Below are 15,967 nucleotides of genomic sequence, written 5' to 3' on the forward strand. Positions count from 1 at the left end.
TTTTCTGTTCCTCAATCTTGCCCTGCCTCTTCGATGGGAACAAGGTAGCGTCTGTGTCTTTCATCATCTGATCATCTTAGCGAGCGAACCTGCTTGTTCTTTCCCCGATTGGAACCTTGGTCATCGCAGGGTGAGCATTGTTCTTTCATTTTCATTTTTTCTTAACTTGAATTTAAATTGTTTCTTTTATTTCTTTCATAGTACAGGAGTTTGCGCTCAAATTTCACGTTCACCGCTAATTTTAAAATCATGTTTTAGCTTGTCAGCTAAGATTAAGCTTCCTTCTTTTGGAGGAAAACCTCTTTTTAAACCTTTTTGTTTATGTTAATTTAACGTATTCATCTGGTTGACCATCTTGTAAATTAGCATAACCTAATTCATGTAATCTTTACTTTGAGTTATCAATAAGAAGATATGTTCCAACAATGACCCAAGTTTCTTTTGCCACCGAGTTGGTGTAAAAATTCATTACGATTTTGGTTTGTGTAGAATGGGACTAGTCCTCTGATTAATCGTCGTGTGTCGTTGGAATAGGTTTTTAATATGTTTGTATTTTAGTACCAAACAGATTGTAATGTATGAACATTTCTTTCAGTGCACTGTGCATGTCTCAAGGTTTGTCAATATTTTTATTCAATTTGGTTATGTTGCCAAAATTCTGTTTAAAATTTTTCTTCAGTTTGGAAAATGCTTTTACTTCAAAATAAAATGTTGTAATCCAAGGGCAATTACCTGCTCTGTTTTCTTTCATCACAAAAGACTACGTTTCAGTACTCCTCAGGATTCCATGCCGCTTCCCACATCCGTTCTGTAGTTGTCATATTTCTGAACCTGTTTGACAATGTTTTGTGTTGTGATGCATTGGTTGAGTCTAAGGTTTATTTCAAGTTTAAAATTTCCTTCTTTAATCATTATTATATATTAATCTGCAGTAATGAAACCAAACCAAACCAAACCCCAAACTCCATGGCACTACAGCCCTTGAAGGGCCTTGGCCTACCAAGCGACCGCTGCTCAGCCTGGAGGCCTGAAGATTAAGAGGTGTCGCGTGGTCAACACGACGAATCCTCTCGGCCGTTATTCTTGGCTTTCTAGACCAGGGCCGCCATCTCACCGTCAGATAGCTCCTCAATTCTAATCACGTAGGCTGAGTGGACCTCGAACCAGCCCTCAGGTCCAGGTAAAAATCCCTGACCTGGCCGGGAATCGAACCCGGGGTCTCCGGGTAAGAGGCAGGCATGCAACCCCTACACCACGGGGCCGGCTCGACCATGTTGAATGCACCGGTTCTCGTCCGATCACCGCAGTTAAGCAACATTGGGTGTGGTCAGTACTTGGATGGGTGACTGCTTGGGAACACCACGTGCTGTTGCCTCAATTCCCTTTTACGTTACAAAAATAATTCTGGAAGAGATAATATATTATTTTCTTGAACAAAGCTACCCGGAGAGCATGGCTTCCAGAGAACATTAAAGTCTTTAAAACCTTATCAGTTGCAAAACCTTTCTGAATAGTGAAGGACTCTCCCATTACAATAATAAGATACCGGTACCTAAATATCCCTGCTGGAAAAATCACTGAGCTAGTCTTGTCTGACTTGTTTTTAAAAAAAGAAGAAGGGTAATATTTACAACAAATGTTTTATGAGAATAATCCCAATTATTGCATGAAAGGTTTATCACTACTCTGACTAAGAATATGTAAATACAAAGTACCATTTGTAGCATTCAAATTTACTTAACCTCAAATTTCAATTCATTCATTGCATTTTGCCAAGCAATGCAATTCTCTATACTAGAAAGTTTGAATTTTTGAATAAATGAGCACAGTTCTAAGACGAAATTTTAAATAAAACATGCATATGCATACATTATATCACAAATATTGTGGCCCATAATAATAATAATAATAATAATTCATTTATTAATAAATAATTACTGACAATTAACTAATTAATGTAATAATTTTAATTAATTGTATTCAACTATGAGTTGAGTTTAAATGTTAATGATTAATGTTATTTGCTTTACGTCCCACTAACTTCTTTTATGGTTTTCAGAGATGCCGAGGTGCTAGAATTTTGTCCCTCGGGAGTTCTTTTACGTGCCAGTAAATCTACCGACACGAGGCTGACGTATTTGAGCACCTTCAAATACCACCAGACTGAGCCAGGATCGAACCTGCCAAGTTGGGGTCAGAAGACCAGCGCCTCAACCGTCTGAGCCACTCAGCCCGGCGAGTTTAAATGTAGAAGCTATATTCTCCATAGGTCAATTCCATGTATTGATGTAAACATTAGCTTATTGTCGGAATTAATAATCATTCGGAAGAAGGCTCAACAGTCAATGATAGACAAAGTAGCTATCAATCCTGATTAATATAGTGGAATGTCAGCAGAGTTAGGAAGTACTTATTCTTCCAATTAATTCCCAAAGTCATATAATTTCTGATCGAGAATGATAGTACCATGAAATGATTTCCTACCCATTCAATCACCAACTTGAATAGTTGAGAACCTTGAATTAGAATGGAAAGTTAATTAAGGTTATCTACAATTTATTTTGCAACTAGTGAAATAAAAATCAATATCATAAAAATAATGCCAGTAGATTATCACATAAAATACATTCCAAATTAACGTGTATTTGAGTGTGTGTGTGTGTTGTGACACAACTTTAATTGACTAAGATAACTTGAAAACAACATTCACGGTCATCAGTTGGTGTGTCCACAAAGGCGCACACAAAATGCTATCCCTTGTGCACACTGTTTTTAATTACAATTTATTTCCAACTTACACACACATCAATAAACCACCATTTTGAACAACTGCCTATCACGAAGAATAAGAAGACTGCAACCAATGCATGTCAACTACCAACTCAACAAAACCAATTCACATACTTCAAACACTCGCTAGCATGACTTCCACACAAGTCTCATCAAAACAACTCCTGTTAAACAACAACTCCTCCTTATATATGTTGCCTTGCCAGACCTCTAGAAAAATATGACACACCATTTTTTCTCATAAATTCTAGAGTGCCCAACAGCCTAGTTATAATGTAAAGAATTTCTACAACTATCTAGTCCCAAAGATACATTATTCTGGATATTACGGTGTGTTGCACAATATTGTAGTGGATTATACAACATATACACGGTGAACAAAACATGCCGCACGTGGAGGTTGGCATGCGATTCCTCGTCGAAATTCATGACAAAAGTTTACCTTGCAAAACCTAGTCCCACCAATAGGTTTAATAGAAATGCGAGTTAAGAAACGAGGCTCTGGCAATGCTGTAATGGCGTTCAGCATGGCCAAGCACAGGTCGCATGAATTCAGAACTCTGCCGGAGCTGTCTCATCAGCTCAGTCAGACGAGATAATGCCATACATGTGCCGATTGTGCGGATACGTAGATGTTCGAGTCATGTTCGCACCAATTTTTTTTCAGTTAATGTATCAAATTATATCCAATGTACACCTCCACTATGCAATATACTATGTTCTGTCTTACCGTTACAGTTACCTTTATTTAAACATTCAAACATAAGATATACCGGGCGAATTGGCCGTGTGGTTAGGGGTGTGCGGCTGTGAGCTTGCATCCGGGAGATAGTGCGTTCGAATCCCACAGTCGGCAGCCCTGAAGATGGTTTTCCGTGATTTCCCATTTTTACACCAGGCAAATGCTGGGGCTGTACCTTAATTAAGGCCACAGCCGCTTCCTTCCAACTCCTAGACGTTTCCTATCCCATCATCGCCATAAGACCTATCTGTGTTGGTGCGACGTAAAACCACTAGCAAGCATAACATGAAGTTCTTACAGACGTAAACGACCATTTTGTTTCGTTCATGGCACAAATAAAGTCAATACACAAAACATAATAGTGGATACAGTAACATCGTCTCTATCCAATGTGGTACAAGGAAACACAATTCAATACAGTAGGTAGGCTACACTGGATTGCCCATTATGCTACACACAATAATTCCATAGTGCACGTGTGAGGTCCAGTCTGATCTTCACAGAGCCAGTACGTACACTTACGAGCAACGTTCCCTTCACAGCAGATGTTCAAAGCAACCACCTTGCATTTGCAAACACTTCGCCACTTGCTGGACCATACTTTGCCAGACCCTACTCAACACACCTGCATCCACCATTGCCGATGCAGCATGCACTTGAGCTATTAGGTCTTGTACATCCATGGGTGGAGTACTATAAACATGTTCCTTTAAATGTACCCACAAATAAAAATCTAGTGGATTAAGGTCCGGGGAATGTGGAGGCCAGAACATCTCAAGGCCTTGCAATATCACGGGTACTTCGCCGAGGTGATTGGTGAATGGCTTCAAGCATGTCATCCTCTGTTTGTGGAGTACCTCTAGTCCTTGGACGACCTCTGACCACTACTCACAAGTAGCAGCAGAAGCTTGGTTATCGGATTCACCCAACACTAAAAGCATATCGACGTATTCATCATTCGTGTACTCCATAAGGAAGCCGCCCTACATGCACTTGACAGGACCAGTTACGGTTGTGCACTGCGTGGTTAGTCGACTCATGCATTCAGTTGAATGGATCACACTGTCATGTGTTCGACTATTGTCATGTGACAACAGGATGTCATGCTTACAAACGCAGTTACACGACGGGAACTAGGGACCTGACGTCACGCACACAAAAGAAAAAAAAAACGGACGTAGATTCGAGTCATAGCTCCATGGTGCATGTGGGTTTGATAATCCAGCCGTCTACTCAGTGAGCTGTGACGGCGGGTATGGTAGAGCAATATGATGCACATTTCTCTATTACATTCCGATGCGCTGCAGGATGTGACAGTGTTGCCAGTTTCTCATTTTCGACTTGTTTTCCAACAGCACCAGATCCTATTTGGCTATAGAAACTTTTATCTTGCAATGGGATGAGGAATCGCTTCCCGACCTCCAAGTGCGGCATTTTTTGTTCACTCTTGTATGTGAGAACTACCGTGGTATATCGCTTTTGTCAATTGCAGGTAAAATTCTTGCAAGAATTCTATTAAACCGGCTCCGAGTTATCACAGAGAGGATTTTGCCTGAGTCTCAATGTGGTTTCTGAACCTCCTGAGGCACAACAGATATGATCTTCTGTGCTAGACAACTCCATGTAACATGCAAAGAACAGCAGCAGCCTCTGTATTTAGTTTTCTATGATCTGGATAAATCCTTTGATTCAGTACCAAGATCAGCTATGTGGAAAGTATTGGGACATTTTGGATGTCCTGAAAGTTATGTGGAGTTGGTTCAAGCTCTTCATGATGGCATGTCTGGACAGATTCTTCATGGTAACTCAGTATCAGATTCGTTCCCAATCACTCACGAATTGAAACAAGGCTGTGTGCTTGCTCCTACATTCTTTGCACTGTACATGGCTGTCCTATTACATGAATCATCTGCAAACAACTTAGGCATGGAGATTAAATTTCGTTTTGATGGAGGCCTTTTCAATCTGGCAAGACTTTGCTCACAAAGACGTACTCTGATTACCCGGGTGACAGAACTGCAGTATGCCGATGACACTGCATCTCCTTCTCTAACACCTGGAGAACTACAACAGTCAGTCATCTGCTTTAAAACTGCATGTGATCACTTTGGTCTCACCATTAATGCGAAAAAAATGAAGGTACTTGCACAACCTGCCCCAGGATTAACACTTCCTGAGTTCAGTATTTCCATCTTAGACACAACACTGGAACAGGTTGATCACTTTTCATTGGAAGCACCTTGCCTAAAAGGTGTACCTGTGAACAAGACGTTGATGAAAGAATTGGGGCTGCTCATGCAGCATTCGGATGGTTAAAGCACAGAGTCTTCATGAATAACGACCTAAAACTGCATACCAAACTTATGGTATACAAAGCTGTTGTCATTTTCACGCTGCTGTATGGCTGTGAAACTTGAACACTCTTATCGCAGTGATATCAAAAAACTTGAGCGCTTCCACCAACAGAAAATGAGATTCATCTTGAATATTAAGGCGGAGGACTATGTGACCAACACGGCAGTTCTCAACAAAGCGCAGCTAAATAGCACTGAGGTAACAATCATCGCTCATACTGAGATGTTTAGGCCATGTTCACTGCATGGGTGATACCAGGCTTCCCCACCAAATTCTTTATGGTGAACTTTGCTCCGGCAGTAGACCTCATGGAGCCCCTCTTAAGCATTTTAAGGACCAGCTGAAACACATCATGAAGACAACTGGTATAGATATACAGACATGTGAAGAATGTGCTGTGGACCACTCTCTGTGGTGGAACACTACTTTCACCGCTGTCAACTTGTTTGAAAGAGAACGCCATAGACATCAAGAGGCCAAGCGACAAGCAAGGAAACTCCGTCAATAACAACCCCGCCCTCCTCCATCCATTCAGTGTGATTTGTGTCGGCATATGTTTTATGCCAAGATTGGTCTGTTTAGTCATCGTAAACACATCCATAAACTGAGTTGAACAGGCCAATGTATGCAGGAAGAAGTTATATATATTCGGATTGAGTTACAGCTGACGACGACGATACAGGTAATAATAAATTATATACTATTAACTAAACTCATAGTAAAATTTATACAGCACAGGTTTCATGACATTGTATCACAAATAGTACGATCGTCTGTACATAACTACGTTTTGTTTCTTCCTGTTTCCCTAATGTCCAGGTTTCACGTCCATACAGTTGCACACTCCAAACAAAGGTCTTGAAAAATTATTTTCTAGTCTCCAAACTGAGATGGTTGTTTAGCAATAAGTTTTTCTTATTTTGGAAGGCTTGTTTTGTTACCACTATTCTTTTCTTGATTTCTGAAAGGCATCTGTTATCAGAGGTAACTACACTACCCAAATAGAAGAATTCTGTCACTTAATCTATCGGTGTGTTATTTCATTTTAAGTGTTTTCTGCCTGTAGGCTTCTCTTTGTCTACTATCATGAATTTTGTTATCTTTATATTTATTTTTAGTTTACATTTTTCTAAGGATTTGTTGAATGTTCTTAGCACCTCACTCGTATCCTTTTCAGAATTAGCGAAGAGATCAATATCATCCGCAAAAAGGATACTGTGCACCTCAATAATATTAAAATTCACCCCTTTAGAGTGCTCTTTCATTTCTCTAACTGCATTTTCTATAAACTGGTTAATGAGATATGGTGACAGTGGACAGCCTTGTCGCACTCCTCTTCCAATTTTTGCTTCTCTTGTAGTTAATATTAACTTCCATGTTTTGAGATTTATATAGATTGAGAATAGAGAGCTTGTCTTTCCAGGCAAGTTCCATATTCCTCATTACTTGAAAAAGCAATTTCCACTCAACATTATCAAAGACTTTTTCCACATCAATAAATGCTACACAAGTTCTCCTATCGACTTCTATCCTTCTTGACAGAATTTGACGCAGTTCCATTCTGTGTTCTAACGGCATATTGATCGCTTGTTGTTCTATTTTCCTTCTAATTCTATCTTTAATGATGATAAGTAAAATCTAAGAAATGTGAGAAAGGATTGCTAAAGTTCTATAATTATTACATAAAATCAGCTTCATGGTGCGTATCGCACTTCAATAGATTCACAATTAAGTAATTTATTATTTTCCACCTAGTCGATACAATGATTGCTTAAGGCAATTTAATGGTTAAAAGTGGTTCATGTTTCGTGTATTATCAACATCTTTAGCCACATAACACTGTTTAGATGAAAAATATATAAATTGACAAAGTAATGCTTAAGAGGAAGTGTTCTTAAAATTAACATAAGATTGACAACATTAAAACAAACAAAAAACTCAAGAGAAAATATATAAATTATTTCTACAATTGAAAGCAGTCGTCAAGGAAACACTTGTACAATATTCCATAGAGCATATGTCCTAAATGAATATTCTTTTCTTAATAATTCATGAAAAAAGGTCAATTTATAAATTAAAAATTATACAGATTATAAGTAACTGTCGAAATGAAGAAATCCAGATATCACAATGTGGCTCTGAAAAATACATCAAGTTCACATATAATAATCCAAACATACACGTAATAACAAATTTATTTAAGAGAAAAAATTTCAAAATTGTATTTTCCACCAATAACAACATGAAACATAGTATTTTCAACCATGATACAATAAATCTCTCGGAAAAAGATAAATTTTTTGATTCGGGAATATATAAACTCACATGCTTTGAATGCAAGAATACATACATAGGACAATCTGGCCACAATTTTAAAGTTAGATATTTGGAACATGTGAATGCTGAAAAACATAGAAGATTCTCAGCTATGGGATCACACATGACTGCCACAGGTCATAAATTTACCAACATAGAACAAGACCTGACCATCATATAAAAGTTGAAAAAGGGCAGCTTAATGAACACATATGAAGACCTGTACATTCATCTAGACCAACTTGTAAAGAAAAATGATAACCTTAATGAGGCTGTAGAATATAAGAATCCTTTATATTATCAAATTCTAGTATATTTGAAGATGCTTGAGAAAGATCACGAAAAACGAATTGGAATTTCTCCAACTACAGATAGCCCTACAACTTATTCCTCCTCAACTGAAGCTATAGGTGACAGCAAGGGGGTTCTTGACACACCTATATCCCCTGTTCCTCCACCTCCTCAGGTGCAAGAGCAAGGAAGAACACATCATCAATATTACACCAGACACAAGACTGTGAAAGAATGACAGGAGTTACTGTTCCAAAGGAAAGCAGGCTTAATACGAATTGACAACTAGGAATTAGTTATATTTTCATCTGCATTAATAGTAAGAGCCACATTGTGATATCTGGATTTCTTTATTTCGACAGTTACTTATAAATTGTATAATTTTTAATTTATAAATTGACCTTTTTTCATGAATTATTAAGAAAAGAATATTCATTTAAGACATATTCTCTATGGAATATTGTACAAGTGTTTCCTTGATGACTGCTTTCAATTGTAGAAATATATATTTTCTCTTGAGTTTTTTGTTTTAATGTTGTCAATCTTATGTTAATTTTAAGAACACTTCCTCTTAAGCATTACTGTCAATTTATATATTTTTCATCTAAACAGTGTTATGTGGCTGAAGATGTTGATAATACACAAAACATGTACCACTTTTAACCATTAAATTACCTTAAGCAATCATTGTATCGACTAGGTGGAAAATAATAAATTACTTAATTGTGAATCTAAAGTTCTATAATTCAAACAATCGCATGCATTTCCTTTTTTTGGGGAGTGTAATTGTTCTACTTTTTAAAAAATCAGTTGGTAAGGTTCCTTGTTCGCAGCATTCAGTAATCACTTCAAACAGACCATTTTTCATGGTATCATCACAGTTTCTCAAGAGTTCTTCTGGAATGGCATCCACACCAGTGGCTTTTTTCTGTTTTAGTTTAGAGAGTGCTTCATTGAACTCTGCCGTAGTGATGGGTTGTCCTCTGTCGACTTCTTGAACTGATTCCATATACTCCAAATATTCTTCAATATTGACAATATCTTTTCCATCATATGTCTTCAAGGTATTCTTTCCATTCACTAACATTTTCAATTTGGAAAAGCAGTTTTCCATCTTTATTTTTAACCACATTGCTTTTAGTTCTTTTCTTGTAACCCAGAGATTTTATCTTAAAGTATGCTTTATCAGAATACTCCTTCTTCAAATCATTTTCAATTTCTCCACTTACTTCTTTCATCCAGTTGTCTTTGGCTAGTCGGCATTTCATTGTTATCAAGTTTTTAAATTCTTTGTATTGTTTAAATTGTATTTGCCTTAATCTGTTCCTTTCTTCAATGAGCTCTAGAATTTCTGAGGTCATCTATGGTTTCCTTGGTTCTAATTTTGCTCTACCGAGGACTTCTGGTGCGGCTATCTCTAAGCCACTTTTTATATCATCCCACCCTGAGTTACCTTTCTTCACTTCGGTAGCATTCTTGAATGTTTGTAGCACACTAGAATCTTGAAGTTTATTTAGGCACCACTTCTTCTCTCTGAGTATTTGGAACTTCTTGAATGAAAATGAAAATCCACAGCCTGTTTCCAGTCATTCGACCGGGTCAGGAATGGCATGAATGAAGTCTACATCTAGTGGCGAGGGTAGGAAATGTGCCAGCTGCCGAAGCCTGTCGCACTCCTCTGGGACAATGATAGATGACAGATGAAATGAAATGTTAATGTGGCAAAATCATTGCAAAATCATTGCAATTAGTCCCTGATACACTTCATCCACCTCTTGCAGCACCGGGAGAGGATGTACACCATTGATATTCATAATTTATTTTTGAAGTCTGCCACTTGATAAGAACACTACTTTCTCCAATAGGACACTTCTGATGTGAGTATGTACCATTAGCCACAGATTTGTTCAAAAAATTTAGTCAAACATTGTATTTACTCTAACAATTACAAAGTAATTTTGCCAGTTAACGATTAATCCTTGGGTAATTTTCCTTTCTCCTTCCAACCTTATTTCTTTTTTTTTTAATGAGGGCACAAAAACAGACCCCACATATTACTGCAAATGCCTTACACATTCCAACCTCTGAATCCATTTTCTGTCATATGCTTTTCATTGTCCAGTTACTAATTAGCTTTGAAAATTCATTGACAGCACTAATTATTCAAATCAAATACATTAAAAGTGAATCAACTTAGAAACACATGAACTGAATTAAACGAAAATGGCAGAGCAAATGATCAACAAGGAATTAACATTAAAAACTGCAGGCAACTACCTAAAGTTTGTAAAAGGTCTAAACATAGCTCCAGTGATTTCCTGCTGTCTTTTTCAAAACTATCTTTTTAAAATTTTTATTAAGTTTTACAATTTACTTTATGTTGCACCGACTGTCTTATGGTGATGATGGGATAGGAATGGGAAGGAAGCGGTCGTGGCCTTAATTAAGGTGCAGCCCCAGTATTTGCCTGGTGTGCAAATGGGAAACCATGCAAAACCATCTCCATGGCTGCCGACAGTGGGGTTTGAACCCATTATCTCCCGAGTGCAAGCTGATATTTATATGACCCAAACCAAGCAGCCACCTGCTGGGTCAAACCTATCTTCAAGGTGCTGTATAAGTCTTAACAACCTATGGATGACATCTAGGCCTTCAAGACAAATGCTAATAGCTACAATTCAGGGCCAATCTAAAATATAACTCACTAATGTTGGCTATCAGTACTACATAGTTTAACAGATCAATTTCCAGGTGTACATGTTATAGTTTACTTGTCTTGAAAGCACACATTTTATAGTATTTTATAGGAGTTTTGTAAACAGGCACCAGCCTCACTGGAGCAGGGAACTGATTATGATATTTTTGTAGTATTTCATCAGAACATGAAACACATACTTTTCTTCGACCAGTCACGCTGAAGGTCCCAGCAGAACCAATAATTTAACAGGAGCCTTTTCAGAAAATTTAAACACATAAGAAATGTTTTAAACGGGAGTACTTCTAGTGAGGAGTAGAAAAAAGTATATTATGTACAGGGTCTCTACATAAACTAAGATTGAACACACAATGCTTGTACTCTGCACTACGGCAGTTGCTTCAGCTGAACTTATGTTGCATCCAACTGCCTTGCTTTAAGCATGTATACAATCATATATGAAATCTTACCTTATAAAAGGTGCTGGAAATGTCATTCATCACCGGGCGAGTTGGCCGTGCGTGTAGAGGCGCGCGGCTGTGAGCTTGCATCTGGGAGATAGTAGGTTCGAATCCCACTATCGGCAGCCCTGAAAATGGTTTTCCGTGGTTTCCCATTTTCACACCAGGCAAATGCTGGGGCTGTACCTTAATTAAGGCCACGGCCGCTTCCTTCCAACTCCTAGGCCTTTCCTATCCCATCGTCGCCATAAGACCTATCTGTGTCGGTGCAACGTAAAGCCCCTAGCAAAAAAAAAAAAAAAAGTCATTCTTCCTGGGTTATACAGGCATTGTATCTGGTAACCATGTGAGGGTGCAGATGAGAATGAAGTTGACAACTTTTATGAAGCATTGGGTGACATTGTAATCAGGGTGAACAGCAAGATAGGATAGTGCTAATAGGCGATTTCAATGCGAGATTTGGAAATAGAACTGAAGGATACGAAAGGGTGATTGGTAAATGTGGGGAAGATATGGAAGCTAATACGAATGGGAAGTGTTTGCTGGACTTCTGTGCTAATATGGGTTTAGCAGTTACGAATACATTCTTCAAGCATAAGACTATTCACCGCTACACAGGGGAGGCTAGGGGTACCAGATCCATAATAGACTATATCTTAACGGACTTTGAATTCAGGAACTCTGTTAGGAGGAATGTACGTGTTTTCCGGGGATTTTTCGATGATAGAGACCACTATCTGATCTGCAGTGAACTAAGTATCTCTAGGCCTAGGATAGGGAAAGTGAAATCTGTCTGCAAGTGAATAAGGGTAGAAAATCTCCAGGACAAGGAAATTAGACAGAAGTACATGGATATGATTAGTGAGAAGTTCCGAACAAACGAGCTCATGATAAGGAGGAAAATGATGTTGGTGAAATTACACTTGGGGAAGTGGAAAGGATGGTAAACAAACTCCACTGTCATAAAGCAGCAGGAATAGATGAAATTAGACCTGAAATGGTGAAGTATAGTGGGAAGCCAGGGATGAAATGGCTTCATAGAATAGTAAGATTAGCATGGAGGTTTGGTAAGGTACCTTCAGATTGGACAAAAGCAGTAATTGCACTTATCTGTAAGCAAGGGAACAGGAAGGATTGCAACAACTATCAAGGTATCTCATTGATTAGCATACCAGGCAAAGTATTCACTGGCATCTTGGAAGGGAGGGTACAATCAGTGGTTGAGAGGAAGTTGGATGAAAACCAGTGTGGTTTCAGACCACAGAGTGGCTGTCAGGATCAGATTTTCAGTATGCGCCAGATAATTGAAAAATGCTACGAGAGGAATAGGCAGTTGTGTTTATGTTTTGTAGATCTAGAGAAAGCATATGATAGGGTACCGAGGGAAAAGATGTTTGCCATACTGGGGGACTATGGAATTAAAGGTAGATTTTTAAAATCAATCAAAGACATTTATGTTGACAATTGGGCTTCAGTGAGAATTGGTTCAGGGTACTTACAGGGGTTAGACAAGGCTGTAATCTTTCACCTTTGGTGTTCGTAGTTTACATGGATCATCTGCTGAAAGGTATAAAATGGCAAGGAAGGATTCAGTTAGGTGGAAATGTAGTAAGCAGTCTGGCCTATGCTGACGACTTGGTCTTAATGGCAAATTGTGCCGAAAGCCTGCAGTCTAATATCTTGGAACTTGAAAATAGGTGCAATGAGTATGGTATGAAAATTAGCCTTTCGAAGACTAAATTGATGTCAGTAGGTAAGAAATTCAACAGAACTGAATGTCAGATTGGTGATACAAAACTGGAATGGGTAGATAATTTCAAGTATTTAGGATGTGTAGTCTCCCAGGATGGTAATATAGTAAGTGAGATTGTATCAAGGTGCAGTGAAGCTAATGTAGTGAGCTCGCAGTTACGATCAACAGTATTCTGTAAGAAGGAAGTCAGCTCCCAGACGAAACTATCTTTACATTGGTCTGTTTTGAGACCGACTTTGCTTTATCCCTTTCACTCCCGACACATGGACTACGAGAATACGGGTGCGTAATTGCAATTTCCTAAGTGATTATGGTCTAAATATTACCGAAAATTAAATTTTTCCCATTTACAAACGCCACTAGCGGTATTTTTTGACCCCTCACAATTGTGAGGGTCAGTAGTAAACGATGACCCTCACAATTGTGAGTATCAGATTCACTAAGGCAATGAGGATGGTTGAGATCTTGCATTTGTCATCCTAAAATGTATTTCGTGAATGAAAAATCAATTTTTGCCATCATATCCTTAATTAAAGTAAATTTCTAATAGCTTGTAACCAGAAATATAACCAATTATAACGACATAAATATTGATTACATCAGGATGAATGTCACTTTAGGATGTGTCTTCAAAACGAATTTCTACAGTGCATTAGTATGTCTACTTCACTGTGTGAGACAAACGGAAACAATTATTGTATTTATTTAAAAAGTGGTAAACATTGCATTTCATGCATCGTGTGTGAGATCTCCGTTGGCAGCCATGAAGTGTGCAATATAGTGGCGTCTTCAAATTATCTACAACTTGATAATGTTCAAAGCCATCAAGTCATTTGTCTTTTCCGGGCATACCTGCAGGTATTTCTTGTGTGGGAGAAAGTTTCTCATTCTGCTAATTGAAATCTTCATACCTTTTTCTCTTGAGTCCACCTAGAATGTACTCTCCAATAGCCAACCGGAAGGCTAGTAGGTCCATCATCTCTTCTGGTACCGTCCCATTCAACTTGCAATCCGTAAATTTGACTCACCGAAACTGGATTCAGGACCAGGTTTACATTTAAATGTTTTCTTAGACCATGACACACTTGGCGAAGGATCTGGGTTCAATGGCATTTCTATTTCAGATTCTGAACTAGAACAATCTGCACAAGGTTCTGGTTGCCATGCTGCCTGTTCATCACTGTCATCAAATTCCTCAATATCTGACGTGTCCAATTAATATTGAATAGCCCCTGGATCATCTAGGAGGTTTTCTAGTGCCCGTAGTTTATCTGAAAAGCTACAGAGACCTTGAAGTACATTTTTCTTACAATTAGGGATAGATAGTACAGACTGTAATGTAAAATAAAAGTAAAAACTACGTGAAAATATACTGCCAGCAAGTAAAAATACGATTCAACTCTGTAATTAGTAATAGGAACAATAGACGGGTAGCTAAAGCTACTTTAAAAGCAATAAATGAATGTCAGACGGACTTAACCTCAAAGCCGAGACGTACACGTACACTCCCAACACTCACAAACGTGAGTGCATAATTCATAGATGAATTGAATACCCCAAATACTTTTAGATTGGAAATAAACGAATGTAATTTAATTCTAGAGAGTATTAAGTTAATAATTTATAACGATATAATAATTAAAAGTACAAATTGACTAAAAGAGAAACATAATTACCTCTTTGTGCCATCTTGTCACAGAGCAAGCAATGAGACTCCTTGTTTTCAACTTTGAATCTGAAGTATACCGCCAGACTGCAGTGGTTTCACATAAACCAGAACCCTCACTTTCGTGTGAGAGCGGAGTGAATGAAGTCAAGAAAACAAATTCGTATCTAGGCAATGTTAAATCTACACTCACAATTGTGAGTGCAGGGAGCGAAAGGGTTATGGGAGCGAAAGCTGGGTGGACTCAGGATATTTTTTAAGTCAGAAGTAACAGACATGAAAGTAGCGAGAATGATTGCTGGTAAAACCAGGTGGGAACAATGGCAGAAGGGTACTCAGAATGATGAGATAAAGGCTAAATTAGGAATGAACTCGATGGATGAAGCTGTACACATAAACTGGCTTTGGTGGTGGGATCGTGTGAGGCGAATGGAGGAAGATAGGTTACCTAGGAGAATAATGGACTCTGTTAAGGAGGGTAAGAAAAGTAGAGGGAGACCAAAATGACGATGGTTGGACTCAGTTTCTAACGATTTAAAGATAAGAGGTATAAAACTAACTGAGGCCACAGCACTAGTTGTAAATAGAGGATTGTGGTGACATTTAGTAAATTCACGGAGGCTTGCAGACTGAACGCGGAAAAGCATAATGGTCTACTGTATAATGATGATGTATGGATGGATGTATGTATTTATTCGGTGACCATACAAGTTTTGCACCAATGTCATCTAGCTTTGCCTCTGTTAAAACTGTTTGTGTGTGCACATGTTTTTTGTTAAGCACTGAGCCAGTAGTTTCAAATTTATTTACAATTACATGAATTGCTGAACAAATGCATCGTGTACCCGTCGAGCCAGCTCGTACTTTAAAATAACTTTTACATACGAAAATACGGTGT

The 15,967-nt window shown here is 38.2% G+C and overlaps 1 pseudogene; it reads left to right on the forward strand.

Annotated features, from left to right (window-relative positions):
- Nucleotides 1-1,256: 1,256 nt before the first annotated feature.
- LOC136873005 (5S ribosomal RNA) lies at nucleotides 1,257-1,375 on the forward strand (annotated as a pseudogene).
- The last annotated feature ends 14,592 nt before the right edge of the window (nucleotides 1,376-15,967 follow it).

Source organism: Anabrus simplex, chromosome 4, assembly GCF_040414725.1.
Source record: "Anabrus simplex isolate iqAnaSimp1 chromosome 4, ASM4041472v1, whole genome shotgun sequence".
Taxonomy (NCBI): domain Eukaryota; kingdom Metazoa; phylum Arthropoda; class Insecta; order Orthoptera; family Tettigoniidae; genus Anabrus; species Anabrus simplex.